The 25032-nt window shown below is 47.1% G+C and overlaps 1 pseudogene across 1 annotated transcript in view; it reads left to right on the plus strand.

The window, feature by feature from the left end:
- The window catches only part of LOC147437408 (poly(ADP-ribose) glycohydrolase 1-like), a 105824-nt pseudogene extending 81453 nt beyond the window's left edge, over positions 1–24371 (plus strand). The window contains exons 8-11 of the transcript XR_015184857.1: positions 21081–21183; positions 21323–21583; positions 23645–23707; positions 23798–24371. The product of XR_015184857.1 is annotated as a poly(ADP-ribose) glycohydrolase 1-like (transcript). The remainder of the gene's footprint in view (positions 1–21080; positions 21184–21322; positions 21584–23644; positions 23708–23797) is intronic.
- The last annotated feature ends 661 nt before the right edge of the window (positions 24372–25032 follow it).

Consider the following 25032-nt stretch of genomic DNA (forward strand, 5'->3'; position numbering starts at 1 on the left):
AAGCAAGAGGTGTTCTGTGCCTGCGTACTGTGTACTTACTTCTATTGTCATTCTATATGTTGATGTGTACATAATGTAGTTGATGGTAATCATTCCCGTAATGCCTATTGCTCTTGTGCGGGCAATAGCCATTACATCTGGCGACCACGATGCGTGATGGACGGCCTGCGATGAATATGCATGCGCACTAGGTCGCAGGGTCCGCCTGACCCTGTGGTTCCAATTGTAGGAAGACGTCGGAGGAGAGGCGGCTCGGATGAATTTGTTTTTTCTTCATCGCAGATTGAGGAATCTGTATCTCCATCACCAAGCCCGATGCGTGGTAGGCGGTTGCGGCGAGCGAGACGTACTCCGCGCAGTCAGTCATGTCCTCCTGTCGTACGTTCATCCTCACCCACACAGGTTGCTCCACCACCGTCTCCGGTAAGCAGTCCGGAGGTATCTCCGCCACTGTCTCCACCTCCTAGTGCTCGTCAGCTTTTTCCGGGAGGAGGAGGTACAGTTGGGCAAGGGGTGATGGCTCATCTTCAGATTAAGTATAGTCGGTTTCGAGGTCTTTCGAGTGAAGACCCTGATGCACATTTGCGCCAATTCAATAAAGCTTATGGATTGAATCATCCTTGGGTGGTGACCCCTCTTCATCAACAATCAGTGTTTGAATCTACACTCTTGGGGAAAGCTGCGAAATGGTTGTCCAAATACCCTGATGATCATTTTCAGACGTATGCTGACGGATCCATAGCGTTTTTACGAAGGTTTCGAACGGAAAAGACAGTCCCTCAACATTTGGGAAAGCTTCGAACGCTTCGGCAGAAGTCATTGCCAGTGGAGGATTACGCTGCAAAATTTCGGATGCTTTTGCAGAGGGTACCTCAAGCACAAAGGCCGGCAGCCGAAGTGCTGAATGATTATTTTTTTGCGGGGGCTCAACAAGGATCTCAGAACGGCTATAGCAACAGTGGATAAGGTAACTACTCCACTGGATAATGTAATTGCTAGGGCTGTAGTAGCAGGAGAGGCTTTAGAGGATACGGAATCTCCAAAGAAATCAAAGAAAAAAGACAGGAAGAAATCTCATCGAAAGTCGCAAGACAGTGGCAGTGATAGTTCGGAGTCGGAATCCGCAGTATCAGATTCCTCAGACTCAGGCAACAGCGATTCGGGAAAAGAATCAGAAGAGACACCGCGGAAAAAATCCCAGCGTCACGGGAAAGGTGTTTCATCCAGATCGTCGGAATCGGCTGCGGTGGCTAAAAGTCTAAAGGAACTATGGTGTACCCAATGTCGGAATCCGGGCCATGCTGCTCAGGAGTGCGCAATGAATCAGAAGTGGTGTGCGATTTGCACGACCAATACTCATAATACAGTGGAATGTTATTTCAATGGCCGGGGTCATCGGAGTCGAGGGGACTCTTCTACCTAGCAACAACCACAGATAGGGCAGGGACAAGAGCGTGCTGTGGCGATGGCTCATGCTCATACATCAGAGACGCCTGTGCAAGGTCAAGTAGGAGGACGGGGTCAAGGGGGAGGACGAGGTCGCGGAAGAGGTGGCCGAGATCCTAATCGCCCCAAGACATGCCTATTCTGTTTGGGGGATGGACACTGGCGATCCGAGTGTATTGAAGCTATGGAATACGATCGGAAGAAGCAGGAACGCGTTGCAGGAAAACAACTTAGTGTGACTATGGTTCAGATTGAAGGACTAGAGGAGTCTGATCCAGTGGTTTCATTAATCACGCGATCGGGTAAAAATGTGGTTTCAACTCCCGATGTGAAGATTCCGGATTGGACGGCTCAAGAAGAAGTGCGGAAAAAGACTGTGTCCTGGTTGCCACAATCCGCACCACCAGTGAAGTCAGCAGGACCATCGACTGTGGGCCTGGAAATAAAGGAAGGAAAAGCTGGAAATAAGGATGATATTAAAGACCAAGAGGATTGGAATTTAGTTTGGAAAGAGGTCCTCACGTCACCAATACAAGTACCTCTGGGTTCATTGCTGAAATTGGTCCCGAATTTCCATAATGCATTGCTGCGACAAACGACCACTGAGCTGAGGGAAGTCGCCTTTGGGAAAGTTGAAAGCAAGGAGGACGATTCAGCCCCGTTGCCGGCGAATAGGATCACGGATACCCGCATTCCGGAGCTTTCAGTTAGATACCATGGAACATACATTGACAAGGTACTATTGGATGGAAGAGCGGGAGTAAACATTATTACCCAAGCAGCTTGTGAGTGTTTTGGCCTCAGTGATTGGGAGCCTGCACCCTTTGTAGTCCGCATGGCAGATCAAAGAAGAGTGCAACCAGTGGGTTTACTTCGGGGCATTGTTTTGGATGTGGCGGGCTTATCCTTTGCTGTTTCCTTAGTAGTTTTGAATATTGAAGATCATAATCAGGATTATCACATTATCTTGGGAAGACCCTGGTTACGACAAGCGCGGGTAAAGCATAATTGGGAAGCAAATATGCTTACAGTAAAGAAGGGTAGAAGAAAAGTGCGGGTGATGTTGGGAACATGTAGACAACCAGCTAAGGCAGCATGGCCGGTGATAGCAGAAACAGTCAATATGGTGGAAGGATTCGAAGAGGATGAAGAGGAACAATTTTTAAAAGCTAATCCGGATTTGGTTTCTTTATATCTTGCGGATATTTCTTTGATTCCGAAAGGGAATTCAGTGGGGGTTTCAGGAATTCCAGCATGAATAGGGGAGCAACAACAGGTGATTCCAAGTCCTGAATCATTGGAGGACGTTATTCAGCAAGAACGTGCGTTTGAGGCGCAAATGGAAAAAATTATAAGGGTTAAAGAAGATGAACTAGAGAGGGTCTTTCTGGGGGAGCAAGCGGAGTCGCGACCCATATATATTAATAAGCAGCTGGAGGCAAGTTTTAGAGATGATTTGATCAAGTTACTGACAGAGTGTAAGGATGTTTTCGCATGGGAATATGCGGATATGCAGGGATTGGATCCTAAGTTTTATCAGCATACGATAAATCTGAAACCGGATGCGGTGCCAGTGAAGCAGCACTCATATAGGATGAATCCGAATGTGGCAAAGCAAGTTAAGATGGAAATTGATCGCCTGTTGGAAGTGGGTTTTATTACCCCTATTGATAATCCGGAGTGGATTTCTCCAATTGTGGTCGTACCAAAGAAAAACAAGCAAATCCGAATTTGTGTGGATTACCGGAAATTGAATGCAGCTACTGTTCCAGATCCTTTTCCTCTTCCATTTTTGGATTCCATTTTGGATGATGTAGCAGGACATGAGATGCATACTTTTTTGGATGGATTTTGTGGATATAATCAAATCCGAATGGCATTGCGGGATCAGCCAAAAACAACTTTTATTACCGCATGGGGTGTGTTTGCCTGCACAATGATGTGGTTCGGATTGCGGAATGCACCTTCCACTTATCAAAGGGATATGTTCCAAATTTTAGGTCCTTATTCGACGGATTTTATGAGAATTTTTCTGGATGACCTCAATGTTTTTGGAGCGCAATTGGAGCATTTAAAGCAATTACGGTTATGCTTTATGAAATGCAGAGAGGTAAAATTCAGTTTGAATCCTTTAAAGTGTGCATTTGTTGTTTGCAGTGGCAGGCTATTGGGGCATATAATTTGTGAAGATGATATTATCGTGGATCCGGACAAAATGCCCGCAATCATGGAAGCACCTCCACAGCGGAACCAGAAACAATGTCAGATTTTCTTGGGTCAAGCCCGTTGGCATGGGAGCATTTGCGGTTTGTCACGCATTTGGCAATCCCGATTATTCAGGCAGCTCATGCTATAGATTTTGAATGGACACAGGAATGTGACTCGGCTTTTCGGAGATTAAAACTTCAGCTATCCAAAGCTCTGATTATGCTTGCACCGAATTGGGGTCAGGATTTTCATGTATTTGTGGATGCTTCGGATCGAGCTATTGGCAGTGTGCTGATGCAGGAACAGAGTCAAGGATGGTTCCGACCTTTCTATTATGCCAGTCGACGATTATCATCCGCAGAAAGAAATTATTCAGTAACCGAAAGGGAATGTTTAGGAATGATTTACTCAGTGAAGAAATTCTGGCACTATCTGTTGGGCCGACGTTTTTTCTTCCATGTGGACCATTCGGCTCTTTTATACCTGGTAAGGCAACAGAATTTGACGGGAAGATTGGCCAGATGGGTGCTTTTTCTGCAGGAATTTGACTTTGAGGTCATACATCGGCCAGGGACTCAGCATGCGGTGGCTGACTACCTATCCAGGTTAGATTCCGGAGAGCCGCCGACGGTTGTAGCTGATGAATTTCCGGATGCGTCTCTGTTTCTAACAGAAGTAGATGCAGAGGATATCACAGTTCCGCAACAGGTAAGGGTCATTCCTAACATCCCATGGACATGGTATGAGGAGATGTTTCATTTTCTCGATAGCGGCGAAATGCCTTCCTTCTTGTCCAGCCAGCAGAGGAAACGTATGGCTATTAGAAGCAGGAATTTTGAGATCATTATGGGAAAGCTCTATTATCGTACGTGGCAAATGTGTTACTCAGATGTGTGCTACCATAGGAGCAGGAAATAGTATTAGAGGAAGTCCATACTGGTATTGTGGGAGGTCACTTTGCAACATTAATCACAGCTCGAAAGGTTCTCCAATCTGGATTATGGTGGCCCACATTGTTTCAGGATGCGAGAAATTATGTGCAACAGTGTGATGTGTGTCAGCGGTTGGGGCAACCTACCAAACGGTCCAGAATGCCTTTTCAGCCAGTTCTGCCTTTGGAGCCTTTTCAAAAGTGGGGTTTGGATTTTGTTGGTCCTTTTAAACCAGTGGCAGCTCACACAGGTAATAAGTATATTTTGACAGCCACGGATTACGCTACCAAATGGGTGGAGGCATGGCCTTTGAGAGATAACACTGCAGTTTCTGTGGCGGGATGCTTATATAAGGATATCTTTTCTAGATATGGCTGCCCTATTGAGCTGGTTAGTGACAGGGGAAGTCATTTTTTGAATAAGGTGATGGAGAGAATGCTACGGTTTTATTTTGTATTGCAGAGGAAATCTTCTCCATATTATCCTCAGGCGAATGGGCAAGCAGAATCAACTAATAAGCAATTGATTCGGATTTTAACAAAGTTAGTGAATATGCATCGAACAGATTGGGATGTGAAACTTCCCTCCGCCTTATGGGCCTATCGGACAACTTATAAAGTGGCAACAGGATTTTTGAATAAGGTGATGAAGAGAATGCTACGGTTTTATTTTGTATTGCACAGGAAATCTTCTCCATATTATCCTCAGGCGAATGGGCAAGCAGAATCAACTAATACGTAATTGATTCGGATTTTAACAAAGTTAGTTAATATGCATCGAACAGATTGGGATGTGAAACTTCCCTCCGCCTTATGGGCCTATCGGACAACTTATAAAGTGGCAACAGGATTGACTTCTTTTAAGTTGGCATTTGGCATGGAGGCAATCACCCCGGTGGAGCATGTGATCCCGAGTCTGCGGATGCTGATTGCGGATCGGCTTCTTCCGGAGGATTCTGTGATTTATCGATTGGATGTTTTGCAGGAACTGGACGAAGAGCGGTTGAATAGCTTTGCGGTGCTGCAGGATCTGCAGTCTAGGCGGAAAAAATGGCTGGATTGCCCGAAAGCACGGCAATTTGTTCGGGGACAGCTGGTCCTTGTCTTTAATTTCCGCCTCGGGAAGATGCCGGGGAAGCTTAAATTACGGTGGTCAGGACCATTCTGGATTTTTCAAGCATGCGGGCCCATCTCTTTTTATTTGGCGGATTTACAGGGGGAGGTTATTTCTGTACCGGTTAATGGTTTCAGACTGCGCCATTATGTTTCACCTACCCCGATTCAGTGCCCCTTTGCTGTGGTACAAGAGCCGGAAGCCGCCCTAATCATGATTGGGGATTCTTTTGCATGCAATCTTGGAAAGCAGGAAAGGAACTATGATGGTTGCGACACCGTGGATCGCCCTATTTTGGGAACTCATTGTGAAAGGGTTACTACTACATGCAGACGATTCTTATTGTGTTTCTCCTGTTTAGTGTGTCGCGCGCTCTTAGTTCTATACTCTCTGCTCCTTCATCTCATCGCCGCCATGACAGCTTCCCTCCTGCAATGTATTCCTTTCACTCCCGTACAGCAGCTAGCGCTTCGACGAGTGGACGCATGGCTGCAAGACTTGCGGCTGCGTGTGTTCGCCAACTTGGATTGGCAAGGGATACCAGTTTACCCGCAGGCAGCAGGTTTGATTGAGCAACTGGCTGCTGGCGATATTGTGGTGCTGAATAATCAACAGATTCAGATGACAGCAGAAAGGATCTCCAGGTGTTGCTGTTTGCTCAACGATGGTGTGGTGCGCGCCTCTCATGTGATCCCTGCTGCAGATGTCGAGCAGGAGTTTGGCTTGAAAGTAAAAGGGGAATATAAGCTTTCAGGGTTGTCAGATGTAGCAACCAAGGATGCGTATCGATGGTTTCTCGAGGCGATTTGGCTACAAGCCAAAACCTATACCATTTCGACCCGAGCAAGAAATGTTTTGCATTCGGCCAACTTTGGGCCAGTAGCTTGGGCAGCGGTTGTCAGAGAACGACTGCTGGCGGAGTGCCAAAGAGTGATGGCACAGTTGGGGAGAAATACCCCAACCAACACAAAAGTTGGCCAACTGCTCACATTGATTTTTCCTTTAAGAGAAGTTTTTCCTCTCGCCCTGCGTCCTCTCTGCCACTTTGAAGATGATCGATTAGTGGTCCAAGGGACTGTTGCTCCTCTGTCGCAAACGCAAAGTTTGGCAGTGCCTGCTGAGAGGGAAACACAGCAGCAACATGTTGGCACTGGGGATTTTCCAGGTCCATCGACAGCAGTGGTATCCTCTGGAGCCCATGAGATGGCCACTGCAGGTGCAGGATCAGCAAACCGCAAGCGCGGCAGGAGGAACAACAATTTTCTACACCACGTCCGGCGACTGCATCTCTTGTTTCGGAGGATTCTACGGTGGCTCGCTGGCGCCGCCGAATGCAGGAGAGAGTGGGCAGTGCTACTCCGCTGAGAACGGGCTCTCCGGTTGCGGATGTTCCCGCTCAATCGGAAACTTCCGGCACTACCAATGCGGCTGCCTCGACGGGAGATACTCTTCCCGCAGCGCTACCCTAGGAGGCTACGGTAGCGACCCCCGCTGACCAATTATAGGCATGCGGCACTTTTTTGAGCAGACTTGCAGAGTCTATTCGTGCGGCCTGGCCAGCCCCCGCCCACAGAGGGAAGAGTAAATGAGCTGGAAGCGCAGGTAGCGGCCTCGCAGACTCGCATTCCCGAGTTGTCCACTCAAAATGAAGAGTTGACTGCAACAACTTGTCAGCAAGGGACAGAAATACAGATGTTACGAGGGGCTAATGCCGAGTTTGTGGCCTCTATTCAACAAGAACTTCTTCAGTTGAGAACGCAGCATAGCCTGGCCTCATACTTAGCCTCGCACCCTGGTGATGTAATGATCAATATGAATGATTTGGATGCGTTGGCAGTGGAGATGCAAGAGGATCTCCGTGTTTTTTTGGATAATCAACTGCAAAGCTGGAGCACACGCTTGGTTGCTGAGGTGAGAGCACAGCCACCCACTCAGCAGGTTGTGGTGCAACAACCCGAGTCATCCAACACTGACAGAGGTAAGAGTGTTGTTCCCGAGGGTTTTGATGTTGCTGATTGGGCACAAGCTACAGAGGATTGTGCTAAAGCCCAGGCTCATGTATCTCGTTTGCAGAAAATGATTCGTCGATTTCGTCAGGAGCGGCGCAGGGTCTGTTTTCGGGTGGAGACCTTGGCTCATTCTTTTTCTCTCAGTCTACCACCTTGCCCTCCATTTTGGTTTGCTCTTAATAGATACCTTTCTCGTTATTACCCTTTAAATACACCTCTTGCTCCTTTGCCACAGGCGCCTCAATCTATTTCTTTGCCAACGCAGTTTATTCCTCGAGCTCCTTGGCCGGAACATATTGAGATAGATCCACATCTTTTGGATGAGGTCTATCGGGCACATATTGCAGATTTTAGAGGCTTTGGCTACATTGATATTTCCTCTTCACCAAAGCTGGGTGAAGATCAACAACCGGAATCTTCCAACCAAAGGGGCTGAGTGTGGGTTCGCGCAATCCACCGTGCGTGCCAGGTGTTACGGCAGTAGCCGCACATGCGGTCTTGCGGAGGTATGGACACTGCGGATCAGCAGTCATGCGGTATGCGGCGGCCGTAGCGGCAGTTCTTCACAGGATATCATGGGACAGGAGTGTGCGCACCGTTCCCGATCTGCGCTGGAGCAGCGGTTGTATATGGAGGGGCATATTTGTCTTTTGATATAACTTAACCAATCTCTATGATATTCATGGCATCTACTGTTGTAACTCTGTGTCTGGATCACACATGAATGAAGCAAGAGGTGTTCTGTGCCTGCGTACTGTGTACTTACTTCTATTGTCATTCTATATGTTGATGTGTACATAATGTAGTTGCGGGTAATCATTCCCGTAATGCCTATTTCTCCTGTGCGGGCAATAGCCATTATAGAGCCAAAGACTCTTGGAGAAAGAAACGACTAATCCGAGCTAGTCATGAGGCCACTCTGTCAGCAGGAGAATCCTGCCTGTCCAAGCTCTCTGTCCAGAGAGCTTCTACTCGCTCTCTGAGTGCAGAGTCCAGCAAGACCCTCTCTGGGATGCGAAGCATCATGCTCCCTCTCCTCTGCGTGTCTGCCACTGTGAGGATCACTGGTGCATGGTCCGAGAAGGAAGTCCCTGCCAGAATGCCAACTGTCCCTCCCAAGTCACTGAAGTGGTTACTAGTGTAGAAGCAATCTATCCGCGATAGATTCACTCCTCCCACTCTGCGGTCCGAACGAGAGAAGGCAAGGCTATTTGGGGGCCTGGGGCCTCACAAAACTAGAGTGCTGCCATACATCCGAGATCCTCAGAGTCATACAAAACCTCTCCCAAGCTGCCAGCTCAACTCCATGCACAGTAGCATGGCTACCACCAATCGTGTCAGAAGGGTCCTCAAACATGTTGAAATCCCCCCCTATGCACTAGTGTTCTGCCTGCAGCAGAGACTCAACTAGCTGTGACCAAAACTCTGCTCGAGCACTCGCCACATTGGGCGCATAGATGTTCAGGAAGCCCACAAGGCAACCCTGCACCTGCATATTAATCCATTGAGCCCTACCTGGCACAATAATCCCTCTACCCACAATGGCCCGCTGCAGAGAATCCGCAATAGTCATACATACCCCACCTTGGATGCCTCCAGGTCCAAAAGCAGCTCACCAAAAAGTATCATATCGTCCACGCAAGAGCTGACCACAAACAACGTCTAATGTGGCTCTCACACAGATGGTGCTCATGAAGCATAAGGAGATCAATCTCTCCTCCCACAAGGCAGCGTTGAAGCTCCTGACGTAGTCGGCCTTGCTGACGTTGAAACTGGGGCCCACCAAGTCCTTGCACTTTCCATGAGACGATCCTCATGGGGAGCGAGAGAGAACAGATGCTGCCATAGCAGCTAAACGTGCTATCTTCGAGGCTGGCTTGGATGGGGAGTAATCCGCATCCGAGCGTCCTCTGGATAGGCGTGACTGCAACGAGTGCCTGGCCCAAGCCCAAGTAGAGCGAGCGGTCCGTAAAGCAACCTCCTCTGTCCAGGAGTCCTCATGAATGTGTACATAGCATGGCAAGCACTACGTATCGACAAAGAAGTAGACCACAATGTGTCTACATCCTGCTGTATCTGGGGGGGTCACTGCCAGTGGCCACAAAGTCTGCAACATGTCTGTAACACCTAGTTCTCCCATGTGGTGAGAGAACTCTAGGACCTGTGTGTGTAACCACCCCAACACTCAGTCGAGAGTCCACTCAGTCTGGTCCCTGCCGCAGAGGGGAAACGAGAAGCCAACCACCGAGTCCAAGGCCTCTATCCCCCTAGCTGCAAGGAACAGAACATGGACCTTGAAGCAGACTGCCTCATGGTCTGGTGATGGGTCGCCGAGAAAATGAGTGAAGTCGTAGTCAAAGAAGTCCCATCGGCGCCGCAAGTCGATGCTCGTCAAACCACGATGGATAGCTGCAAAAGGAGACGTCTGTACCTGTAGAGGGGGTTGCAAGAAAGGCTGTCCCTCTCTCGCCAAGCGACTCGTGGCAAAGGCACTGCCAAGAGATCTCCTAGCAGACGGAGATGGCCGTGCCCCCTGGGTCGACTGTGGAACTGGAGCGGGAGGGGGGGGAGTAGGAGCAGGGGGAAGAGGTGGAGAAGAAGGGCGGGGGGGAGCGGCAGGGGGAAGAGGCGGCGGGAGCAGGAGGCGGGGGGGGGGGGAGGATGATGAGGAGGGGGGGAACTCTGGGGGGGGAGGGGCTGTCGAGGGTGAAGCTGAGGTGGGGATTGGAGCATGGACCTCATCCTGCTCAAGAGGACCGAAACAGTTCCCCGTGGGAACCCACTGCTGCTGGGCAGGCGCCTTAGGACCACTCTGAGTGCCAGGCTGTCGCTGTGGCCCCTGTTGTCGTCGACGACGGACCTGTTGCCATCCCTCCTCCGCTGGAGCCCCAAGCTCAGAGGGCGGCTCTGCATGTGTGCGCTATGTCTCTGTCTGGGGCTGCTGGCCAGTCCTTGCAGGCTGGGGCTGAGTCTGTGGTGTAGGTCGAGGCCTCCTCTGTGGACAGGCCTTCGCAAGATGGCCCATCTGTCGACAAATGAAGCACTGGTTCGGGAGGCCCGAATACTCCACGCCTTGTCTAAACCAACCCCCACTTACCCGAGGCAGAAGAATGACCTTCGGGAGCGTGTGAGTGTCCCTAACCAGAATGCAAACTGAGGGAATGCAAGTCGCCTTGGCAGCTACTAAGGCTGCCGTGCGAGGTGTCTCCAGGACAGTCCCAATCGTTGAGCCTATCCTGGACAAAAGTGGTAGGTACTCCCTCCGCAAACCAGGAAAGCAGACGTAGATGGGGATGTCTGCCTCCTCTACCAGAACATCCGAAGCATGGTCAAAACCATGTCTCCATTGTCTAAAGTGGGCTCGAGCTGGTCAATGGACTCATGGCGATGACCTTGGATGTCATCTCGGAGGTCTCAAACTCGATCTGATAGTAGCCTCGTCCGAGTATCTGTACGTCTAAGATCTTGCCCACCTCTACGAGAAGGCGGGCCTCGAGAAGGTCACGTAGCTCTCTGTGCTGGGTCGGGTGCCGAGAATCTTGCAGATGACAGAAGTCGCCTGCAAGCACTCTACCTCTGCGGCTAGGCTCGCTTGCTCTGTCGGTGAAAGAGCAAGTCGAATGGTGGGCTCAGCGGGGTCGGGCGAGGGGGATTCGGATGAGTCCCTCTGTGGCGGAGCTGGAGCCTCCATCTGTGTCTGCTACTGTGGCGGAGAAGAGTCGGAAAGAGAAGTTCCTCTGCAACAAACCCTGACGAGCACTGCTTAGAAATCCAGCACTGTCTGAGCCAGTCGAAAGAACACCTTCGGGGAGAGAAAGGCTGAAAGAAAAATGAGCGGCGGGCGGGGGGGGGGGGGGGGATTGGACAAGCGAGGATAGGAGCGGGGGGGACTGGAAAATAAGCAGCGGGATAGGGCAGCGGGAGGGGGCAGTGGGGGGCGGGGGCTGTGGAGGGCATTGGTGGGCAGAGGCGGGGCAGTGGCGGGCGCGTGCTGGCTGAAAACTGCTGCTACAAGCAGCGAGCAGCGCGCGGCAGCAACAGCCCACGCGCAGCAGGGGAGGGGGCGCGAAGGCAGCAGTGAAGGGGGGGCGGGGCGGGGAGGGGCGCGAAGGCAGCAGGCGAAGGGGGGGGTGCGTAGGCAGCAGTGAGCCTCTTTAGTCTTGGATCTCGCTCTGAAGAGAAAAGCTTGTTCTAAGTAAGATTACAAGGCGTATCTTGGCACTTTATGAGACGGTGACAGGTAGAGTGCCGTGTCAGAGGGGCTATCAGGGATAGTGCAGTCCACTGCTTGAGTGAAGCAGGGATGCCTGCTCTCTGCTACACTTTTTGGTATGTATACTGATGAGGTTTCAGTCTATATTGATATAGAGGGTGATAGAGGTGCATAGAAATCAGGCACTTGGATACCTGTGTTGCTTTTGGCGGATGATTTTCTAGCTGATTCACCGGAGGAGCTGCAGAGACAATTGGATGCATTACGGAGCTTTGCACTTGTTTGTGAACCTTGGCAAGACCAAGGTGATGATATTTAACACCATCACGAAGTGGGTGAGTGCATCAAAGCCAATTTTATGGTCAAGAAGTGGTTGAGTAGGTAGAGTCCTACGTATATCTGGGAGTTCTTTTCATAGGACGCTTTTTCTCTACAAGATACACTTCGGTACCTCCAGAGCAGCGGATATGCCAGCTGTACAACTTAAAGCTAGAGATAGAGGAGCATTACAAGTATACTATCAAGCACATATGATTTCATTGTCTCTATAGACTTTGCATCTGCCCTTTGTCGAGAGTGATGGATTACATTGATCAAAGATGCCTTGGGCTATTCTTGCTGGAGTTACACAGACACAGACATGCTTCATTTGGATCTTTTTTTTTTCCAAGAAAAAGATCCTTCTATTGGTTAAGAGAACTGCCCAAAGGGCTACAACGAGCCTCTGCTATAGAGGACTAGCTATAGAGGACTACATCAAAGCGTAGGGAGACTCCCCCATTGAAAAGACAAGATATATACAATGAGGGCTAAATCACGAGATGGGAGGAAGAAACAACCACATTGGTGGCCGTTATGCCATCTAGGCACCCCATGGACCATGGTGAAGAAGGGCCCAGGGCGCCATTGTCATAGGCAGGCCTCGCGGCGCTCTCGCATGCAGTCGGAGCTTCCCTGAAGTCTCTCAAACTGACCTCGAAATGTATGGATCAGCTCTAGCCAGATATCACGAACAGTCTGTGCTAGAGGGATAACATGAGCCTCGAAAATGCGAAAGCAGTAGACCCGCCAAATGAACCAAGTGCCAGGTGGCAGATGAGCTTCCAACACCACTCTCTATCATTGCTCCACTCCTATGGGATGAGCTCTCTAGCGAGCTTGAGTGTAGGCTCCTCAATGCATGTGGGTTGGTGTTGCTCAAGGCCGCTCCGAGGACCTAAGCAAGCTCGCAGCTAAGTAGTCCTCCAAACTCAGCAACTCTCCGCATCCTTGTGAAGATCCACCTGATGGATGGGCTCCAAGGGTCGCCCGTATGTGGGACTTGGGCATGAATTTGATGTAGCAACAACTCCTTCCAGGGCTCCTCCCCTATAAGAAGTCCTCTGACCATCTCAAGGAGGGCTCTGCTTTGTCGTGCTGGGTCGATAATTCTCGACCCTCCATGAGAACATGGTAAAGTGATGACCTGCCAGGACACTTTGGCCCGGGTCGACTGGGTGTCGTGCCTTGACCACAAAAAGTTCTTGATCAGCCTCTCCAGCTGGCTAATGCAGGAGCTTGAGAAGATCCAGCAAGACGTGATGTACCACATAGTAGCCAAAAGCACTTGGTTGACGACTATAACCTTGCTAGCTAAAGAGAGTGAAGACAGATCCAAACCAACGTGACAGCCCAAGTAACATACATGATTCCCTAGGGGATTCACCTGAAGCCCTCTCCAGGTGACCAATCGGCGTGGGAGCATTGCCAACCCAAAAAGCCACCGTCTTCCTCTAGTTGATCAGTGCTTCAGATGCACAACAAAACATATCAAGAGCCTGGTCACACCTATGGAGATTGGCCTCCTGACCCTCTTAAGTACATGCGTGAGTCGTCAGCAAACTCAACGTCCAACAGCTCGTCTCCCCTAATAGGAAGCTCTAATCCACGGAAACCAACCTGTTGTGAAGTCAAAAATCTGCTCATCACCTCATCATAGAAGAGAAAAAGGAAGGGGGCAAGAGGGTAGCCCTGTCTAACTGAACTCATTAGCATGAAGTGTTCCCCTCTCTCCCCTGCCAAAAGCACCTATTTGTGCGCACAACTGTAAAGAGCTGACACTCCTCTAATCCAAGTATCTGAAAACCCCATCCTGCACAAAGTGCCCTTCAGGAACTCCCAATCAACTCTGTCTTATGCCTTCTCAAAATCGAGGAGTATCACAAGATCCTCTCCTCGGAGACATGCAAGGGCAAATGCCTCCCAAAAGGTGAAGGATACTGCGCTTCTTGACAGAACCTGTCTGGGTCTGTTGCTAAATTCTCATATGCACATCCTCACATCAGCTGCAAATCGAGACAGGCAGATTTAGAGGAGTACCCGCTGAGTCCAGGATTTGTCAGGTGTGCCAAATAGAGCCAGAGACAGAGCTACATTACATATGTCACTGCCTAGTATACTATGCGATACAAGGCCGCTTTCACTGTCTATTCAAAGAGGGTTTTGGGCCACTTTCTATAGTCATGAGATACGAGGATCAGAGATGCCTCGGATTATACTTACTGGAGATTCGCAAACACAGAGAGGACCTCTTGAAGAGGGGGACAATGAGAGAGATCCAGCGCCAGCGGAAGATCACAGATTTCTTTCAGTCACAGACAGAGGAGTTCAAGCAGCCCCCATAGCATAACAATACGAGAGGTACCAGAGGCATACTGCTTGATTGGGCGATAGAGTTGGGGCGGTCCCGTCGCCCACGGATGAGAGGGCCCTCTCGATATCGACACAGACTACGACAGAGGATTCATACCATACTGGCGCGACATAGGAGCCGTCCCGGATACTGATGTATATGTATATGATGCCTCGACTGTCAGAGAGCTCCATTGTATCAGCTCACCCTTTGTCTTCCCTTTGTATCAGCTTTCACCCCACCCCTACCAACTATTTTCTTTTCAGTTCTTTGTACTTTTTGTACCCAGACCTGATATTAGATTCACCAAATGTAACCTTTTGGTCTCATAGGTCATTTTGGCCTTTTGAAGACGTTAATATTACATTTCATTTCATCTCTCTCTCTCTCCCGCATTATTTGTATTTTGTTATCCTAGATTAATTTATTTTGTTAATCTGACTTTGTATCAGATACACCGCATTGTAACTTTCTGGTCTCATAGGTCACTTTGGCCTTTTGAAGACGTTAATATAACATTTCATTTCATTTCTCTCTCTCTTTCGACAAGATTGAGAGTGCTCATGTTTCTTCTTCTTCTTCTTCTCTCTCTCTCTCTCTCTCTCTCTCTCTCTCTCTCTCTCTCTCTCTCTCTCTCTCTCTCTCTCTCTCTCTCTCTCTCAGAATGGCAGGCTGAGCGCACAGCTCTCTCTGAGGGCGTGAAGGACTGCTGAGGGCGTCAAGGACTGCTGAGGGCGGGCTGCTCTTTGCGCGCGTGAAGGACTGCTGCTGCCCCTGCTCTTTGTGCGCGTGACGGACACCATGGCGGGCTGCTGATGCCCTTGCTCTTTGCGCGCGAGAAGGAGACCATGGCGGGCTGCTGATGCCGCCCTTAGGCTCGCGCTCACATTGCCCTGAGGCTCGCGTTGCACGTCTGTCCCGCGCAGTCCAACGCGTAGCACGTCAAGCTGTTCTACGCGTAGCAAGGCCAAGAGTCGCCCCAACTGCTCTACGCGTAGGAAGTCAAGAGCCCGTACGTTTAAGTTTATTTCAATTTTAAGCCCTAAGGTAAACTTTAAGTCTAAAAGAGATTTTAAGCCTTCTCTTTGCGTCCAATTTAAAGCGATTTAAGGCCTTAAGGTAAACTGGTTAAGTTTGCCATACTCTCAATCCCTCACCCTAGTACCCTATCCCAGATTTGGGGCTCGGGTTCGATGGACCCACCTACTGAAGGGGAAGGGCCGGGTGTAGATAGCTACACCACCCCAAAAAAAACAACGGCTACTTTCAAACGGAGAAACAGAGATACTGTACTATCACCAGGATCCTTACGCGTTGGGAAAACCTCCAGGATACATGATGAGCTATTGATGGAGAAGGTCCAGGTGATGCTCAAATCAGAGCTAAACTATATGAGGGATGACATCAGGAAGGAAATGCACGCGAACGCCGAGAGCTACAGGAACTCCATGTATGGAGACATGATGAGAGAACTAAGAAGAGAGATCCGGGGGATACAGAATGAGGAAATTCAGATCGTGAAAACGGAATTACGAAACCTAATCAAGGCTGAAGTAAATGTAATAGAATGCGTTATGCAAAAGAAACTCGATGAGGCAGTAGCAAGTTTTGAAGCATGGAGAACAAATATGGAAAAGCACATGGAGGAAAAAGATGCAATAATCGAGGAGCTAAAAGGACAACTTGCGGCTTGCAAATCTGCAACTAAGGAGAAGGGAGACGACGAACCTTCGGTGTTGAAGGAGCTCGAGGACATGAAGGATCAGATGAAAGCTCTACGGGAAGGAGATGAACAGAAATCGAAAACGGCATCTTCATGGGCGGAACGTCTTGTTAAGACACAAGAAAAGGTTGATGAAGCAGAGAAATGGATTGAGGATGCGAAGAAAGGGAAGGCCCAGATGCCTGAGACCACACCTACTTCCACCATTATTAATATGACCATTGAGGAAGAGTAGAAAAGGAAGAATTGGGCTCTGCATGTGCGGGTCACAGGAGTCAAGGACAAAGAGAATGTAGATGAAGAGGTGAGGGAACTGCTACAACGCATGGGCATCACAGAGCCTACTCACATAAGTGCATGGAGAGTGGGCAAGAAAGGAGTCGATGAGAAGGGAAACGTAAAGGATAGGGCACTTATTCTCCGCTTCCCGAATATAGAAATAAGGAAAGAATTTCTAAAGAAGAGGTCAACTCTTAAGAAAACCGGTATTTTCCTGGGAGATGACCTTACATTGGCACAAGTGGCACACATGCAAGAGTTGATGCCAGAGATCAGGGCAGCAAGAGAAAAGGGGAAAATCGCCTTTTATAGAGGAGGGAAAGTAGTGGTTCTGGAAAAGCGCTCATCATGACGGTGCAAGACCTATGGGGTGACGCTCCGCATAGTGGCGTGGAATTGTAATGGATCATATAGGCTAGATGTAGGTGCCTTTGAAGACAGCTTTAGGGACAGAGACATAGTTTTCTATTCAGAGACACACCAATACCGGGACAGCTTATGCCACATGTGAAGGGGTATTTATGGGAAACAGCTCGTCGACCAGACAAGAGATCTCTACGAGGTAGCCGGGGTTCAGGAGGAGTAGCAGTCTTATTTAAAGAGGAGCTGAAACCACTACTACAGATTATCAGGAAAGATGAACAAGCAAGGTATGTGGGTGAGAATGAGAGCCGAGACAGGTAGATTTCTATATATCGCTATATGCTACTTCCCTCCAAGTACATCAGTCTACTCCTCACCTAAAGGACAGTCCCCTTTCTCCATATTGAATAATGACATATGGGAGTTCTCTAGAGATGGAGACATCGTTCTCTTAGGAGACTTTAATGCCAGAACGGCCAAATCTCAAGCAGTATTCTATGATACTTCTGAGGAAATGCTCAGAGAAGTGGATTTATCACAGGAGGGGCTTACTAGAAACTCACAGGATAAAGAACACACTGAATATGGGAGACATCTCATGGAGATGGCAACTACACATGGTTTGGCCATACTTAATGGTCTAGAGAATTTCCCTTTATCTGGGGGATTCACATGCTTCCCGCACAGGCATGGGGCCAGCACAGTAGATTATGTCATGACTTCACCAAGCTTTATTTCTAGTATCGAGGACTTTAAGGTGGGACCCAGACCGGTTGGGATTGCGGTGGATCATGCTCTCTTGACCTTATCAATCTCCTTCCAATACAATGCCTCTCAAGTACAAAGGAAGAAGACGCACACAAGATATACTTTCACACCAGAGACTGATTCAGTCCATGTGGAACAGATCTATAGTAGGATGTGGGCAGCCGAGCCAGTATATACTGTAGAGGAGATTACTTCTCAGCTAACAGAGATACTACATGGAGCAGCACAAGAGGCATACCCACATACTCAGCCTGATCAGAAGAGAGGATTTGGGAACATGCCTCAAAACAGTTGGTACGACTAGGAATGCAGAGAGACGAGAACCCGGGTCCAGAAAGAGCTTACACTTGGGATCATCACATATAAGCAGTCTCGGATTGCTCTTGGGCATATAGTACGTCGCAAGAAAAGGGCATTTTTAGCCAAACTGGAGAAGGATTTATATCAGCTCTTCTTGAGTCAGGACTCACATGAGGCCTGGCGTTTATTTCACTAGCACTCATCGCCTCCGACAATTACTTCTCCTGAGATTTGGGCTCAATATGTAACATCATTATATACGGTATTCGGACAGCCTCCATTACCAGATCCGCTAGAGCCATGCCCTGCTACCAATACTTTCTTTACTACGGAAATGGTGGAAAAAGCCATTGATAAGATGAAGACAAGAAGAGCATATGATCATGAGGGTTTAGTAGCAGAACATCTGATCCATGCAAGGGATCTACTTTCAGAAGTCCTTGCTCGTCTGTTTAATCGGGTCATGTGTGAAGGATTACCTGAATCTTGGAAATTATCTACTATCGTACCTATTTTCAAGTCAGGGGATCCTATGATACCTGGGAACTACCGTACCATTATGGTGGGTCACACATTGACCCGACTGTACACATCCATTCTGGAACAAAAATTGAGTAGATGGGCAGAGAATGAGGGCATAAGGGCAACAGGGCAAGCTGGATTCAGGAGGGGTTATTCCACTTTAGATCATATTCTTACGCTCAGAGCCATTATTGAGGAAGGAAGAGCAAGCGGGAGAAGGATGTATTGTTGCTTTGTGGATTTTCAGAAAGCTTTTGATACAGTACCAAGGGCCAGATTGGTGCGCAGAATGCAAGAGTTAGGGGTCCCCAAAGAGATTATTTGGGGGATCATGGCCTTATATGGGTCAGTAACTGGTTATGTACGTACTCCAGAAGGGGACTCCGACATCGTTCATTCCACCGTTGGAGTAAAGCCCCTAGGGATGCCCACTGTCCCCTACTTTATTTGGTATGTATATAGAATCTAGATGAGGTATCAGATTACATTGATAGAGAGGGTGACAGAGATGCTCAACTTGCAGGGTCATGGATCCCTCTGTTGTTGTATGCAGATGATATTGTATTGATAGCAGAATCACCAGATGGAATGCAGAGGCAATTAGATGCATTACATAAATTCGCGGAGGACAGCGGACTGTCGGTAAATTTGGGTAAAACCAAAGTTATGGTGTTTAACACCACACCGCAGTGGGTTAGGAGATCGGCACCTACATTTGCATATGGCCAGGATACAGTAGAGTACACAGATGCATACACATACCTTGGTGTGGTATTTATAGGACCGAAGTTTACTCTTAAGGAAGCAGCGGATGCTAGATTGTCCAGAGCCTCTACGGCCTTGGGAGGGTTGGAGAGGATGTGTTCACGAGTGCAGTTTCAGGAACCACGAACAAAACTTTGGCTCTTTGATAGTGTGGTGGCTTCGGCTATGCTTTATGGGGTCCAAATTTGGGGACCATATGTGGATCAGGATAATTGGAAGTCAATGGAGAGACCTTTGGTATGTATGATTTCCCGAATGATTAGAGCCAAGGCCTCCGTACCACACGCGATTACCCGAGCGGAACTAGCTGCCCCTTCGATAGAAATTGAAGCTCTTACTAGATCAGTGTCCTTTATACATGGTTTATGGGATACAAATAATGGCCGATATGCTAGATTGGCCCTCGAATCCTGTCGACAATTAGCAATGAAAGGAGATACATCATGCTGGTATGCGCAACTGTCCTCGTGGTTTCAGAGACACGGGTTCAGTATGGAAAGATTACCCCCCTTCCAATACTCTCTTGAGGCTCCATCACTGGCAATCACACGAACGGAGATTAATAAAATCATCCGCCAGGATCTTATACAGTTGGACACTAAGAGGACATGGGTAGACCCTACACAAGAATTGGGCACGAAGATGGCCGACTACAAAGAAAACTTCCTACAGCTATCTGAAGATGGTTTTGTGATTCGCCCAAGCTACATGGATACCCACCTGTCTCATGGTTTGAGATGTGCTATTGGTCAGATTCGTACATTCTCACACCAGCTGGAAATCGAATTTGGCAGATTTAGGGGAATCCCACCTGAGAGCAGAATTTGCAAGTTATGCGGAATGGAGCCGGAGACAGAATTACACTACATATGCCATTGCACCGTATACTATGAGATACGTGGGCGTTTCCATTGGCTATTTAAAGAAGGCTTTGGACCTCTAGATAGAGTCATGCAATACCAAATCAAAGGTGCTTAGGCCTGTACCTACTGGAACTACATCGGCACAGGGATAATCTAATGAGAAGACAAAGAGCACTACAGCCTCAGAGGCAGATCACAGATTTCTTCGGATCGAGAGAAGCAGGAATGGAAGGAGAAGCAAGAGGCCAGCAGCGAGCACAAAGGAGTACCCACATTCATACTAAAGGCACCCTCATTGACAGGGCGATTGAGCTTAGGAAATCGAGACGACCACGACCGAGATGCAGAAGCACACTTCACCGGAGGAGACTACAACAAAGGATTAGAATCATTCTAGCCAGACACCCAGAATGCTCCTAAGAAGTTTATCTAATACTTTGTATTTAGTTTTTCTTTTTTTTGCATTTATTTTCACACTTTCACACTTTTCAGACATTGTAACAGATTCACCACTTTTGTATCAGTTTGGTCTCATAGGTCACTCTGGCCTTTTGAAGACGTTAATATAACATTTCATTTCATTTCATTTCTCTCTCTCTCTCTCTCTCTCTCTCTCTCTCTCTCTCTCTCTCTCTCTCTCTCTCTCTCTCTCTCTCTCACACACACACACACACACACCCACACACGCACGCACGCACGCACGCACACAAGTACTACTTCCTTGCCATAGTTGCTTCCATGCAATTTGTTGTTTCCAGTGGAAAATTTTGCAGTTATTTCTCAGTGTCTCAAAAAGTTTTCATTGAAACATCTCAAAAATTTTGTGACTATCTTGTTGTGGTTGAGTATAGATGGAGTTTCTCATCTTTAAGGCCATTTTAAGCTCAACGTGGAATTGCATGCAGGGAGACAAATAAGGCTTTCTGTGGGTTTTTAAACCAAAAGCTGACATGCCTTCCAAATCAAGTGCTGACTGATGTCAGTAGATCTCCATATTTAGAACTTCAAGTAGGTTTTCTTTACGTTAGCCGTCACCTCCATCTTTTCATGACATGTGATGCTTTTTCCTGCTCTGGAGATGTGCACTGCTTGATCTGGATTTGCTTGTGTTTGGAGAAATCTGCTAAAATAGTTCAACTCTTTTCAGGACCATGAAGTGGCAGAGGGCAACAGCTTGCATTTGGATGAGAATAAGGACCATGCTGCTTTTAGTGCCGACATAACCAATACTAGAAGCGACAATGAGAATACAACTGTGATAAAACAGCTTCATAATGTCCATTTAAACTCTGACACATTCTCTGAATCAGAAATTGCAATGGGCATTGCTACTGGAAACTGGGGCTGTGGTGCATTTGGTGGTGATGTGGAGCTCAAGAGTCTATTACAGTGGATGGCTGCTTCTCAGGTTTGTTTTCAGGCTCCACCACCCTGTCTCAAAATTCAAACAAAACGTCACTCACACAGACGTTTCCCTGGAAAGAATGTTGCAAGGTGTGAAAAAAAATTCCTTTATTGATTGAACATGTCAGCTTAGAAACCAAAACAATTGTGGCACACAAAATGGGCATCAAAGTGGTTGCATGGGCTATGTGATTATATCAGCTTGAATTCTAATCAAGTAAAATTAAGGCATCACCAATTATTCTCCTTTCTAAGTATTAGCCATGTATTATGGATTATGGGTGAGCCCTTGGGATTCTGGGATGCCAATCAGGGGAAAGTGCTCAAGCTCAAGCTTACCATGTATTAGCAATGGGCCCTTGGGATTCTGGGATGCCAACCAAAGGGAAAGTGCTCAAGCTCTCAAGAATTCAAGCCCATCCATACCCACATGGGGAAACAGAGAAGTGCATAGGTGTAATCCCAGAAAGTACCTTTGGGTATGGTAGACTTTTGGTGTGATACAGTAAGATCACTTTTTCTGACACTAAAATAATTTGACACTAGATGAGTGAAAAGTTTCTTAAAAGCTCATAATACCAAAATATCATGAAAGAGCAAGACACTGCTTATTCATTCTAGTGTCAAAAGTTTTAAACATGGTCGGTCATTTTAGTGTGTAAATGAGACAGGATTATATTCTATCTTTTAGCCCATCAATTTGACACTAAATGAACCCATCTTTAGAAACTATGACCTACGGATCATGATTTATCCATCTTCTTAAGATTTAGCCACTTCTCATGTTGCTTCAAAACAGTAAGAGAACAATCATAAAGTGCGTCCTTTCTGTGTGCAATACTGATCCATATGGAAGCTGGGCCAGGCGCCCACTAAGCAAGGCAAAGCACCAAAAGCAGAATCTGTTTCTTGGGGAGGAACCTGAAAAAGGAAAAAATTCCAGTGCTAATCTTTTGTTTTTGTGGTTGATGCCTTGCTTTGATAGCCAAGCAAGAGAGCAAAGGTTCTTTTTGGTAGCAGATTCGTATAGAAACATGGAATGCGGAATGGAAATGGAAATGGGAATGTGGAACAGGTCCGGGAACGAGAATGGGGGAGGGAAAGGGGAGAGGCAGGGAGATTGAAAAATGAAGATTCTATTTAGGAGCTAGGGTTTAATGGCCTCAAGGCCCCCAGAAAATGCCCAAAAAGGGTGAACATTATCTACAAAACCCTGTAAAAACTTATATTATTGGCCGCTTTACAATATTGGAACTAGCCCTGGACAATAAGAACGATACTGGAACAGGGCAGAATGCTTTGTTTGAAATGCAGAATGAAATGCACAAGGCTGACGACATTTTTGGAACATCCTATGGGCAGGTATGTGCGGCAAGGGCCTGGAACAGGCATTTGCTGTTCCTATAGACATAATGGTAGTGCCATCCTAGAGTTTGCTGGCTTTGCGGTTGATGTAAGCTTTTTGTCTCTTGCCAGTGGCACTTAGAAGTTGACAGTCTAGTAGACCTCTAAAATGCATGGATTAGTCTGTGGCTTTATAGTGTTTTGCACATACAAATTGTAATGGCCACAAATTTTCACGCTAACAGTTCGACTGAAGTGGGAAGGGTGGTTAAGTTTTGGATTAGAACCTTTCCTCTAGGACAGGCAGACTACCAAGAATAGGCACTGTAGGCTTGTTTAAGAGGAAACTATCAAAGATATAGCTCTTACTAAAATTTCTCTACCTTGCACTGCTCGGGGTTAGCCTTGCAGTTTGTGTGAAGGTGAGTTGTACTCCGGAGGCAAAAACTTCTACTTTTATATAGATTGATAGATGTACATTACGATCAATAAGGTATCGATCTATATGTATATCCATCAATATATGTATTGTTGATGTGTAAGTAATATACGAAGATTTTAATAAGCTAACGTGTCATTGAATAATACGGTTGAATAATATGGGTCAACGTATAAAATGTAATCAAATGAAAGTATAGTTAAGCCACATTGACCACCAATTGCATTAGCTGTGTTTCCATAAACTTCTATGTGGTTAATTTTTCAATGTTCGTCTTTTCAGGCAGGGCGGCCTTTCCTACATTATTTCACTTTCGGTAGTCCTCATGGGAAGATGCTACAAAAGGTCTTGAGCTGTCCATGATTCCTTATTTCATGTAATACAATGGAGTGATGAGGAAGTTGGCATAATGACTTGTAATGGGCTTTTTCACAGGTTTCTGACATCATAATCAAAGAAAGATGGCTTGTTGGTGATGTATGGAAATTGTTAGTAGAGTATGGACAAAACAGACTGCAGAGAATGCATAAGAAGGAGCTTTTCGAATGGATTTTACCTCGATTGGTGAAAGGCAATGCCTCCAAAGGTATCAAATTGTGATCACATAACCGGAGAGGTTCTAATAAGTAATGGTGGGTTGTTATGTAGCTTGAACAGACATTATATTTCAATTTGAAGAAGAGCCAGTGAGGGAGCAAGCAAAACACACACACACAATTGTAAATGAGCAAGGTTGTATTGATAGTGGGAATTGAGGAAACTGCACAAAACTTTAGTGGGTGTGAATGCCCAGCATTTGTAAATTACAAGCAGTTTGTGTGTGTGTGTGTGTGTGTGTGTGTGTGTGTGTGTGTGTGAGAGAGAGAGAGAGAGAGAGAGAGAGATTTTATCAACGTCTTGTACTGGCCTATGAGACAAAACCATGTACAATGTATAAGTGTCATCCTCATCCGGATTTCATGATATGCAATCAGCCTTTAGTTATTTTACTCTTACTTTACAATTGCTAGCCTTTCTCATGATTGAGTACGCCCATCACTTCAAGAGTGTGATAAACTTACTTCATTGGTTTTCTAGAATTTACTAATAATGAACGAATTCTATACGAACTTGCACCTACTCTTGGGCACTCATGATGTGAGTAGGGATGGTGTAGTTGTTGTCTAGGCTATGCATGATGATGGTGACTATCTATTCTTCCTATCTAGACAAGTAGTAAAGTAACATGCTGTCAAGTTTTCAACGTTGTACTAGCTTGGCAATATTTTTCCTCTTATAGGGACGGTATGTTCTAGTTTCTCATTAGCTTACATTAGGATTTGTACTTTTGTCTTTTGGTTGTGTTATGTGGGGTTTGATTCTCATATTAAGTATTTGTGATGTTTTATTCTTCTTGGGATTGTTCAAAGTTGAGTACTTGCTCTAAGTTTTACTACGACTTTTTTAAAAGCATTTGTAAGTCAATAATGATTTGGTCTTTATCTATCTTTTGTTTAAATTTTAGTTGTTATGGGATAGTGTAGGCCACCATCATGGGCCTATTAAGTTGATAAAGGTCATCCGTATGCTTTTAGCAGGTCTATGGGGGAGCCCTCTGAGTACACCAATATCCCCATTCATATGTTGGATGGCCAAGAAAGTCGAATATAGGTTTCATATCAAAGGAGCCT

This window comes from Adiantum capillus-veneris, chromosome 17 (genome assembly GCF_014529385.1).
Source record: "Adiantum capillus-veneris isolate H3 chromosome 17, ASM1452938v2, whole genome shotgun sequence".
NCBI lineage: Eukaryota > Viridiplantae > Streptophyta > Polypodiopsida > Polypodiales > Pteridaceae > Adiantum > Adiantum capillus-veneris.